The following is a 12,484-nucleotide window of genomic DNA, read 5'->3' as shown; positions in this document are numbered from 1 at the left end:
TCATGGCGCAAAATATACTAGCTAATTTCATAAATATAACATTGAGTTTGGGGTTATTTACGTTTTGAGATACTCAAAAAGGTTATAACATTTAAGAAAAAAAAATCTTGGAGGAGATAATAATACCAGCCTTTTTCAAGGGGGGGGAGGGATTAAAACTTTGCGCGATAGATACCGAAAAATTTTAAAGGTAAGTAAACTATTTATAGAAAGGTAGGGAAGAGTAGAGAAATTTGGAGTACTGGCCAAATGCCCCCTCATTTCAAGCCCAACTGCTTAGAAGCGTAAAAGGTAATTGTCAGTCAAGTTATTTGATGATAAAGGGTAAAACATCATTGGCAGATAATTTCAACGATTGCTCGATAAGTTTTTATCACTTGTGTATATGTGCATCTATGCATGCTTGTCTTGATTTCTATATCTATCTGCGCGCAATACTTTTTTGTATGCTTGTGATAATAGTACATGTCTTATAAACCTCTGCCAAGACATGTAATGGATGAATTACTACCAGATTTAAAGAAGGACCCTTTGATTTTGCAATCTCATTTGGATTTCCCCTGGATGTAGGTTTCTAGAAGCTTGAAGTAATTAAGGTTAAGGCCGGTTCACACATTCATCTTGTCGTCTTTGACTTGGTCATGACATTTGGAATTAGCGCCAAACTTCAACTTTTATGGAGTGTATGATATAGATTTTAAATCAACAATTAATTTGTTGTGAAAAGGTCATACTAATTAATAAGGAACTAATTAGGAATCAGACCAGTGTTTTCATTTTTGCAGCTTCTTCTCATTTGCTTTCAATCAGCTGCATAAGTTTTATTTAAAAAATACAAAAAAAGAGGAAACAGTAGAAAAAAATTACAGAACCAATCCGTAGCAGAAGTGTCACGAACGCTTTACTGCAATGATAAAAATAAGCACATGGGTAATACAAAGTTACAATCACTTCTGAGTAAAAAGTTCTAGCATTGCTTAATTGTCTCTTTCCGTCAGTTTTGTGTTGCATTACCAGCAAACAATAAAAAAAATCTTTCTAGATGCAAAACGATGTCATACAGTGGATGATCCAGAGGGTCCGGGCAGGGGGGGGGCTGCCTTAAGTACCCCTTAAGGACGGAAAATACCGTGTTAAATTGTTATGGGATGACTTCTCTAAGGAAAAATCTTTTGAGGAGAAACTTTCCATTGAGGAGGGGGGGGGGGTTACAGGAAAAATTTTCCATATAAGGGAAGATTTTTGGCAAAATTAGAATAATGGTCGGAGATTAAATATAAAAAAAAATCAAATGAAAGTAGGCTAAGGATAATTTTCCATGGGGCATGTTCGGTGAGGGTATAATTGGCCAGGGAAATTTCCCAGGCGGGTGTTACCCGTGAGGGACTTTCTATGGAGACATTTTGCACGGAGGGAATTCTCCATAGATAAGGAGGCTGACTTCTCAGTATTTTTTGAAAAGCGATCATAAATTAAATTTTAAAAACATTTTTTTTTTACTGTAAGGAAGGGACAACCTTAAAACTTAAAAAGAAATTATTTCCTTTTTAGGGGGGATGCTCCCTTCTCAATACCTTGCTTATTATGCTAAAGTTTGACTTTTTACCCGACTCCAAAAACGACTCCTGAAACACAAGGGGAAGGGCCGTTTAATTAGAATAAGCAGCCTTTATTAGTTCTAAAAAGTTTTGCTTAAAGAGTGAGAGGTTAAAGAGGTTACAGCTCCCCTTAAATACGGAAAAATCTGTGTTCTTTAAAACTTGAATGTTTATTCTATTTTATGCTGAAAAAACATATTTTTTATTTACTATTTAAAAATAAAACGACCTTTTAAATTATGTTCGTAAGTTTAAATTTAGCGTGTGAGCTGTTTTTCAATGACACTTTTGAACCAACAAAAACATACGCTTCCTATGGGTAATACCAAACACGAACAGGGATGAGCACCAGTAGTAATGGCATAGGCACTTTAAGCGGCCAGTACCCTCCTGGTCGTCCTTACAAGCTGCCAGTGCCCTTGGGTGACTACACATGACAGGTGAATGTTACGTAATAGGTTTTATTTATTTTTGGTTGTTACGTAATAGGGAGTGTTTTCTAAGAGATGCAGGTGTTAATTACTTAAAAAACTAAGGGTGTGGGGAAAACCCTTCAGGGGCCCCCATCAAATCTTGTTTTCATTTATTGTTACTATTAAAAGCATAAGAGCCTGGGCAATTCATCTTTAATTCTTTAAAAAACCTTCAATGGCTACTTCACATCAGGATTTCTAAGATTGTTACAAAATGGAGTCTTAAAAAACCTTTATGACTTCGTTACTTCAGAATTTCTAAGATTGTTAAGTCATGGTTTTTCTGATTACTTAAGAAACCCACGAGGGCCACGAAAAAACCTTCAGGGCCTCTCCCAAGTCAGGGGATGGCCCTACATTATCCCAATATATGAATACTTTTCTGCCATTACGTTTTAACAAATTCTCCGCCATTTTCTTTGTGGAGAACTGTTGTAGAGAGCATTGAGTTTATGGAACAAAGGCTTGTTAATATCCTGCTATTTCAGAGAAAACAGAAACTTAATCCACGACTATTCTAACGGAAAACTTGGTAATTCTATTTGTGCCCAGGGGGTACACAAACAGAAATTCAAACCAAAATTTTATCAGTCTTACATAAGATCTTGAAGGTTACACACTTGAATTTTCACAAAAATTATAGGTTTCAAATATGTCAACAGGTAAGCCTCTCTTTCTATACCCCCTCTCCCAATCAAAAATACGATGCGCATATGCAGATTTATAACCTAATATAATTCTATACATTACATAAACATCTACAATCCCTCTCTTCTGCTATTGCATAATTCTCATAATGACAGGGTAATGTAATTTTTTCGCAAAATATACATTCCCTATTGAAACCGCATTCAAGCATATTCTAGCAGAGGGGTAAAAAAAGGCAAAAAATTATTACGCTGGATTAAACTGTTAATGATACCTTCCATCCTGTAAAGGCACATTTTCTATGGTCAGCTGCTCTTCTGATAATTACATGAAAGGGCTTCTTAATACATGGCAAATTTAAAGGCTAAGTTATTACAAGTGAATTGCAAATTCAGGAGTCATGATTTAACTTAATCAACGATTCTTGAGGAGGGCAATCAAAATATCTAACTACTTCCATTTTAAGCAGTCAACATAACCTATAATTTTTACTTAATCGTGAAAAAGTGGGGCGTATTTTTTTTTTTTTTTACTAAACTGTAGAGAGAATAGATTCAAAAATTTAATCACGGAATCAAAATACATACAATCAGAGGTACTCATTAATTCAAAGTTTTCTGTTAAATACCCCATTCTTTTCTATATTCGCTATATAACTCGCCTTCACTTAGCCGTAGTATTTAATTCTATTTTTGATTGATTGAATTATCTACTTTTCTTTGAAAGAGTTTCTTTTATCACAGGGCTTGAAAACTATGGTTTAAAATCAATATAGAAGGAGTGGGATGCAATGATATAAATTAAATTTTAAATGTTTAAGCTATTTGAACAAAAATGCTATTACAAGAATTTTGATGATATGCTTAAAGGCATGAGCACCTATGCATGAGCTACTAAAAGCTCAAGTGAAGAATAAAAGCTCAAGTGAAGATGCGTGAAGAATAGATTTACATTACTATATTATAGCAAGAACAAAACGCAAAAATGATTAGCTTTTTTTATTCACCCATTCAAAATTTTCCGCCGTACTAAGGTTAAGAAATTTTAATTTCCTCATAGAGAAGAGGGTTTTCACATCATTTGCCATCAATAGTCCCATATTGCTAAAAAAAAATTTTAGGGACACTCAGCCGTCAAGATATGTGTGTGCGGGGTTTCAATGAGGGCAAATTAAATTTGAGTGGGGGACGTCTTTGAAATAAGATATAGTTTTTTACCACATGAGAAAAAGTTTTATTTTTTAAGGACAATTTGAAACAATGTCCGCCTCCTCCAAAAATCCCAAAAGCCACTCTTCAAAGCAAAGATGCAGACCCTTTCACGGTCTACCAGCAAAACAAGGAGAATGCTGTGTGCTCAAGACCTTCAGTCATCACATTTGCCAATCCATCAAGACCAACGAACCCCGTACAAGACCATGATGTGACCCTTTGACCCTCAAGCGCCAGGTCAGTAAAGCTGCTGAGTCTTCAATACTTTCTCAGCCCAATAGCAAAGATGTTGAGTATTCAAATGCCAACATGCAAGGCGGAGCTGTAAATCTTAAAGTAAGTGTAAATTTATTGACATTTCTTGAAAAATGTACTGTTTTTTAACTAAGGTATGTTTTTGTTGAAACTAATACTTTAATTTAAGATTCTAACAAAGGCAAGAACCTGAGATAGTAGGACCACGAGAGAGCCCGTGTTCAATGCCTCTGAGAGAGGGGTTAAATGGTATCGCCCTATCCTAAAAGCAAACCATTCTTATCAAGCTTTGAAGGGCATTTTGAAAAAAAATATCAGGAACAAATTAAGAACGCTAATTCTACCACCCATTCTTAAAAGTAGCAAATTCCTTTTAGTTTACTATAGGAGCCATTTTGAAAGTTTTGAGGACCCCCTCAGTCCTATTAGTAATGTTTTGAAAACCAGGTGTTTTTCAGATCATGTATTCTACTGTTGAAAAGCGCTCTACTATTATATCTAAGAACAAGATTTGACTATTCTAATCCCAAGGTTAATAATGGGTTCCTTGTTTCAACTTAATAATTGGGGAAAATATCAGAGACCCTTACTATAGTTATGAAGGGATACCCCAGGGAAATCGCTAAGAACAAGACATTCCTTTCAGGTTAATAAAAGAGGAAATAGCTAAGATCATCTTGCTTCTAAAATAATTTATTCTAGTGCTGAAAAACATTTTAATGCTCCCTCTAAGAAGGGGATTTGGGGGTCTTATATTGATATTCCTTTTCAGCATATTAACAATCTCTTTTCACAGCCTAAAATCATAAATGTATCAAGAGAGTAGACTTTTTTTTTCAGTTTCCAGGCCACAACCAAAAAGGGTTTTAATCATATAATTGAGGATTGATTCGCAGACCTTCTTTTGGCCAGATTGGAGTAAACCCAGGAAATGGACACCAACTCCACCTCAGTAAGTTTTAAGACTCATTAGAACATTATAACACCTAAAATGTAAAGAGGGCAAACTCTACTCACACTTATCTGTTAATTTCTAGTTAAAATTTCTAGCTTATAGTGTGGGGACTATGGATCCGAAGGATCACTTTGGAAATCCATGTAAGATCATTAAATTCTTGACTGGAAGTGAGGCATCAATACATCCAAAGGGTTACTTTGCCCATCTAAAGTCATTAAAACTTATAGGTGATAGTGTGGTCTCCATACATCGGAAGGGTCGTTCTTAACTATTCTATTTTCTTTCAATCTAATATAAATTCTTTCATAGGTTGAAATCGAGGGTTTTTCAATGAGTTAATAAGCTCTCATTATTTTCTAGGTTTACATACTGGTATTACCATAAGAATTCCCCGAAGACCTATATACGGCCCAAATGGAAAGTGAATTTATGGGGATTATAGTTTCGGGTTGAGACATAGTATACTTTTCCCCAGCTTTGATTTAACTACTTTCGTGAGGAATGTCAGCCTCGGTGCTGAATTTTTAGACAATCTGTTAGTGCAAGTGCCACAAAGCGACGTCACGAGAGTGCTATATGAACAGTGCCCGCCCCTAGCAGTAATATACGGTAACCAGAACAAAGTGATGTCGGCTCACCTCCTGTATCGCCTAAATTGCATCTACTTGATACAATTGTGCGGAATATTTATTTTCTTAGAGTTGAGTTTGGAGACCCATTTAATACTCTTACAAGTGGTAGTATCTATAGAATGCGGTGGAAATAGCACACTCCCATGTCAGCAAGATTTGGACACTTCTTGAAAAACACAAGCTCTAGGTGGGCGGGTGGGATAGAAAGAAAGCATCTATCGCACCAACAATATTTTTTATATAAAGTCGGGTGATGCGTACTCGCATTACTTCAAAAACAGAAATGCGGACATTTCACACGGACTCGCATAATTTTAAGGGTTTTTTCTCAGATTGGATGGGTACCATTTTTAATAGAGAAGAAAATAATAATGAGAATGGGGTGGATTAGTATTTTTATTTATAGAAAATTTAGATTTAAATGTAATAAAATTTGAATAAAAATTGTCTTAAAAGGTGGGAGGGGGAAAGAGGGTTAAAATATAATGCAGATTTGATGGGGTGTAAAAGTGTACAACGCTTCTCTTTCAATACGGGCTTAGAGGGCCTTCAAGCAGTCCTTAGAGCATTCCTCGAGGTAGGGCATACACCCCCTTAAAAGGACGCTATTAAGATACATTTGAGTGATTTGGCAGTTAATAGGGTCGGGGAGGGGAAGAGTTTCCTAAAGAATATTTTAACAGTTTAAAGAGAAAATATCCTGTAACAAGGGGAAAAACATTTTTGAGAGGGCCAACGAGCATTTAAAGACTGAGGTTTCAGTTACATTATGATACAGAGTGTGAAAAGGGGGAACCTAAAGATAAAAAGGGGGATATGTTCAGTAAGTGCTCTGTCTATTGAATCGGTGAAACACTGGGTATGGCTTCTCTACGATCCTGCCAGTGAAAATTATTCAGATGGACATTTCTTTTCTATCCCCCAAGTTATTCGGATTTTAAGTGAGAATAAAAAGCGTGATGGTACCTTATATCATGCTTTAATGTGCCTATCTCGGTTTAGTAGTGAATTAAAATTAAAAAATCACGTGAGGCACTGTAAGCGTCATGGATACCAGTCTGCGGGGACAGTTTCGGATGACAATGCCATTTTGCGCTCAAAATTTTCAGAATTTGCTCCTACAGAGCGATAAAGTGGAACTAGATATCTTAGCTAAACTTATAAATGTGTGCGATCCATCCAACTCGAATCGTGTCAATAAACACAAGCCATTGTTGTCTCTCATGTCTAAAGGCAAAGAGACGAGTAATACCATGCAAATGCTAGAAGTATTTAAGAGATTGGGAGGGATTGTGTGTGCTCAGCTATGGTTGCAGTAATTAGAACAGCCAAGTCAATTTCACGGCTGCGCAATACAAATTACCTAATGACTTGGTCACCAGAAGGCAAGTTGACATTTAAAAATAAAGATATGTGTTAGGTTCACAATAAAAATTTGTTTAGGTTAGTAGGGATGTGGCAGTACAGGACATGATCATTTAAGTAATCCTATTTTATCGCGAGAGTGTAACTTTCGGGGTTGGTACATAAATCGTGTATTGTAAATGATAGACAGCAATAATTTCTGCTAATGTACATGCACAATTCAAACTTTGATTTGAAATTCTTATTACCAGTGCCGGAGACTTGGCAGAAAGATGAGTTGTAGATGGTGCTGGGATTGATGGGGGTTTTCCTTATAACGTTTTGCCCAAACCATCTCAGAAGCTACTGCTCTTGTATTTCAAAGGGAAAACACATGCAAGTAATAATTTATACTTGAATGAAATCCGTTTTTTAGATTCCTATAGTTTTTCCTGAAGTCCCTTAGTCAACTTATTCTTTACCAAAAACTGACGATTTTAGTAGCTTACCCCACCTCAAACAGTACTTTCCAGATGATGTAATTTATGATTTATTAACTTGTAAGTGCATATACTCGTATTAGAACTACAACTCTGCCTTGAGGCTACCTAAAGAAAAATCACCGCCCATCGAAGCATTTTATGGTTCACTTAAGGATTGTCATGAATCACTGCCAAATGTGAATTTGCCAAAATGTTTCGGGCAAGGTAGGGTTTAAAAATGAGAAGGTTTTTGTAAAATATACCTCGAAAGCTATGTATTGACGTTGTTGGATATTGTGTGTAAAAACACGGATAAAATTTACGAGGAATTTGGGTTGGACTTGGGATATTATTTTTCAACTCGTCATCTGGTGATGGATTATATTATTAAAATCAGTAATGACAAAAAATATCTGATCACTGACGTGGATCAGGACATATTTGTAGAGAGATTTATGCGGGGAGGGTATGTGTTTCACGGGGATCATATTCCGGAAACATATCTGACTGGACAACGCACCGGTGAGAAGTCGAATACAGTTTTCTTGGAAATGAATTCCCTTTATAAGTCGGCAATGTTTAGCTTCTCTTTGCTTTGTGGGAATTACAATTGGCTGGGATATCCTTCTACTCCAAATTTTCCCCACATTTACGTTATTAACGAGAATGAACAACAAGGATGGTTTTTTGAAATTGATGGTGAAATATCAGTGAAACTTTATGACTCGGTAAAGGACTTTGTTTTCTCGTGCATAAAATCCCGGTGCCTTGGAATTCATTGAGTATCCATATTTTTTTGGTAGAAGATGGGCGTATGCACTGTTGACATTCAAAACAAAAGCTTATTGCCGACCGTTATTTTGCGTTATTATATTATCACGTTATTTTGTGTTGGATGCTGGTCAACGTTTTCAATATCACATAAATACATAGAGCCCTCCAGTTTGATAAATAGCCATATACGAAGGTTGAAAAGAACATCTTTCAACTTATTTTAAATTCAGCCTTCGGTAAGATGTGCGAGACTTTGCGCAAAAGGAATCATTGTTACGTTGTGACCAACCCAAAAGAATCTGCCCAAATCATTGCAGATCCAAATCGCACATCGTTCATGCTCATAAACTCCAATATGATTCTTTTTACATAAAAAACGTAAAATTCGACAGAATAGTTGCGATTGCAATGGCATATTAGATTTTTCCAAATAAATCAAGTTGGAATTTTAATACAATGCGTGTAAGCTCCAATGGCTGGAGAGGGACAAGTTCAAGCGTATAATGAATGCACTGATTCACTCATGTTAAAAGTTAAGACAGATCATCTATTGGATTATTTGGGAAACAGTACGCTCATTAGCTCTTAAACGGGCTACATCATCTGGGATGAGTTCATTTACCCAGAGATGGTGAAGTGCCAAGCTGAAAAAAAGTTGCTATATTTAAAATCAGAGACTGGGGGTGACTTGTTATCTAAAGGTGTACTTTTAGGTCTGAACGCGCACTTTGTGCAAACAAACAATAAGGATATTAAACCAGTCTGCAAGGGTTTGGCCATCATACTGAGTAAAGTTCAATATGAGTGTTTGTAGGAACTGTGTAGAAGATAATTGTGTTCCAAGAGCAAAGGTCAAGGCGATTCGCTCTTTAAAATTTGGGAACTATACAGCTCGAGAAGAAAAAAGTCTATGTCAAGCAAAGTCTGTGTGTGCACGGACGGTGTGAGAGTACTAGCCCACGGCCAATACCTTACTTCAGATAGAGACATTTGTGTAGATTACAGAAAGCTTCTTGGTCTGGAGGAAGCTCAATAGTTGGTGGGCGGACAGCCCAATCAATCTCCAGCTTAGCCATATGTGTTCGCTAGTCGTTTTCTAGTATTAAATATTTATGTGTTTCTTTTGCGCAAAGTAAAATCAATGTTTTAAAAAGTGATTAATTGTTTCAAAAAGTGATAAATTTTAAAAGCACCACTTCCTCCGGTCGTGTCCAGTCCTCCGGGCGGGATCCTTTTCTAAGTGCTTTTTAATGGCAATGTAAATATGTTTTAGTGCTTATTTCATATTGTATTGCTTATGTAAATATTTTTATTAAAAAAATTGTAGACCATTTATTTATGTATTAAAGAAACCATGAATTCTATTTTTGGTTAGTTGTATTTTTTAATCAAAGGTTATATTTGGTTAGATGTATTTTGACATTGGAGGAGTATTTATAAACATAAAACTCAATTCAAATCCTTTCTTTGCTGACCATCAACGTCTGGCAAGACAACATTTTTAACAAAACTTATTCAAAGTCATGATAAAATATCCTTAAAAATACCTATTATTGCTATAATGTGTGGTAAGAGTCCCAAGAGAAAGCTAAGACTAGTACCAGACATAGAATTCATACTATGACTTGAAGTGTTTAATATTATTGAACCAAACTCGTCATTGATTATTGATGATTTAGCTGAATCCATTGAAGAATGGTCTCAAGAGAGGTTACAATTATTCAAGTTCAAACTCCATCATGAAAATTTTCCACAACCTTTGTTCTCCACAATCTCTTTCACCAGAGTATATATGACAAGACTTGCATTGAGTTGTACTTGATATATCATCTATTGGGTTGTTCGCTATTCAAGTTCTCTTATAACTTTAAACAAGTAAATATATCCAGGTGAAGCAAACTTTTTACTCTCGGCGTAAACTCAAGCTACCTATAAGCCCTATAGATATATTCTATTGGATCTTAATCAAAACACACCCGAAGAGTTACGAGTAGTCATGGATATTTTTGACCATGAAATTATTGTATATCTACCCGTGAATTGTAAAAAAAAGGTCATTAGTCGTCTTCCTGAATTTGAAAAAACTGCATGAAAACAGATATTTATTTTCCGTCCTAGTTAATTCAAAACCACGGCTTAGGAAGGCTATACTCCAACATGGCATTGATAGTAAATTTAATAATCTCCTATCTGAGCACTGTTTAAAGCTAACTGATGGCAACGTTAAACTTTTAGATGGCTATAAGCAGCAAATAAAGCAACATCGTTCCTTTGTGCGTACCGTAGCGGAATCCAAAAAGAAAGGAAAATATTTTAAAAGAATATGTCTGAGTATAGGCGGGTGGTAGTTGATTTTCATTGTTACGGCCGAAAATCGCGGGGCTTTTAAACACTATTCCTCAGAAATGGCTAAGCCTTAAAAAGCTAACTGATGGCAACGTTAAACTTTCAGATGGCTATAAGCAGCAAAAAAAGCAACATCGTTCCTTTGTGCGTACCGTAGTGGAATCCAAAAAGAAAGGACAATATTTTGAAAGAATATGTCTGAATATAGGCGGGTGGTAGTTGATTTTCATTGTTACGGCCGAAAATCGCGGGGCTTTTAAACACTATTCCTCAGAAATGGCTAAGCCTTAAAAAGCTAACTGATGGCAACGTTAAACTTTCAGATGGCTATAAGCAGCAAAAAAAGCAACATCGTTCCTTTGTGCGTACCGTAGTGGAATCCAAAAAGAAAGGACAGTATTTTGAAAGAATATGTCTGAATATAGGCGGGTGGTAGTTGATTTTCATTGTTACGGCCGAAAATCGTGGGGCTTTTAAACACTATTCCTTTACATTTGTTTGGAAATTTAAGTCATAAGATATTTAATATAACTCAATAGATGCCCCGAATGTAAAGATTGATAAAAGAACTTGCGCCCTCCAATTTTATTTCGCGAAAAGTTGTTGGAACTGCATCCGATGTGACAGTCTCTCTCACCTTGGCATTACTCCATGTACAAAACCAACAAACCAATGAAACTCCTGCAACTGAAGCGTAGACCAGGTTCTTCTTCTCAAAACAATTTAAAACCACCATGATACCAATCTTTTAAAAATAAATTGAACTCACGTTTAGGGTTTTTTGTAATCATGTCATAGTAAGTATTTTCCCGTTGATTAAATCTATCATGTTTACAATTGGAAAATAGGAAACCTTTACGATGAGAGTCACAAATCTCATCAAGCCAGGAATTACAGTCTTTAATTTGCACTGCGTATTCTCTATGCAATTTATATGGATTGCATAATCTACACTTTTCATTACAGTCATCAAAAAAAGTATAGCTCTTACAGAATGACCAGCTGCTCAATGCACACAAACATAATGGAAATGTGTAAAAAAAAATTGTTGATGTTGACTGTCCCACTTCCGAAAAAAACTGACTGGGGAAAATAAATGCTCTTTGGTATTACTAGTCACTTATGCTGCTCGCTTATTAGATCACTAGAGAAATGGGAGGAATAACTGAAACTGAGGGTAGTCTTAAAAAATAGGCAATATCATTTTATTCATTTCAATTAGTATGTCAATAAATTGAGTAAATGCATCTGGGCCACAACGCATAAGTCTCAAACAATAGTCCATAGACTAATTTTTTATTATATCGTCAATGATTGTTTCAGTGAATATTCTCTTTTGCACGGAAAATCTTTGAAAATTATCATCTAAAATTAACCATTTTTTCAGAGTAACAAGATTTTCTACAATTTTCTATCCGTTCACTTAGTTCAATTTATTTCTGACACTCTCACTACCAATTATAGACAAACAATAGATCTCAATAGTTACAAACTTACTCTTTTTTATAGACTGATTCATGGTTCAATGAGTATGTCCGTGGGTAAACTATCATTGGTGCTTGCATGGGGTTCCTTTTTCATCAATTCACTTTTAATTTTCTTGCAGATAATGTCTGCTAGTGTCCATTTTATCCTTTTACGATTTCCCTGTCTATTACCACATTGTTTTTGTATAGGTAATACTTTCAGGCTCCAGAAAAGGTATGTTGCATGACGTCGAAAGGGGTACATTTGTCTTCTTTCTACCCTTTGTTGAAGGGTAA

At 35.7% G+C, this 12,484-nt stretch overlaps 1 protein-coding gene across 1 annotated transcript in view; it reads left to right on the top strand.

Moving 5' to 3' along the window:
• Nucleotides 1-12,484, top strand: part of LOC136036005 (choline O-acetyltransferase-like) — a 181,730-nt gene that overhangs the window by 52,318 nt on the left and 116,928 nt on the right. The gene's annotated exons all lie outside the window — the stretch shown is intronic.

This window comes from Artemia franciscana, chromosome 15 (genome assembly GCF_032884065.1).
Source record: "Artemia franciscana chromosome 15, ASM3288406v1, whole genome shotgun sequence".
NCBI lineage: Eukaryota > Metazoa > Arthropoda > Branchiopoda > Anostraca > Artemiidae > Artemia > Artemia franciscana.
Note: the sequence above shows the minus strand (reverse complement) of the source record. Positions and strands in the feature narration are given on the sequence as shown.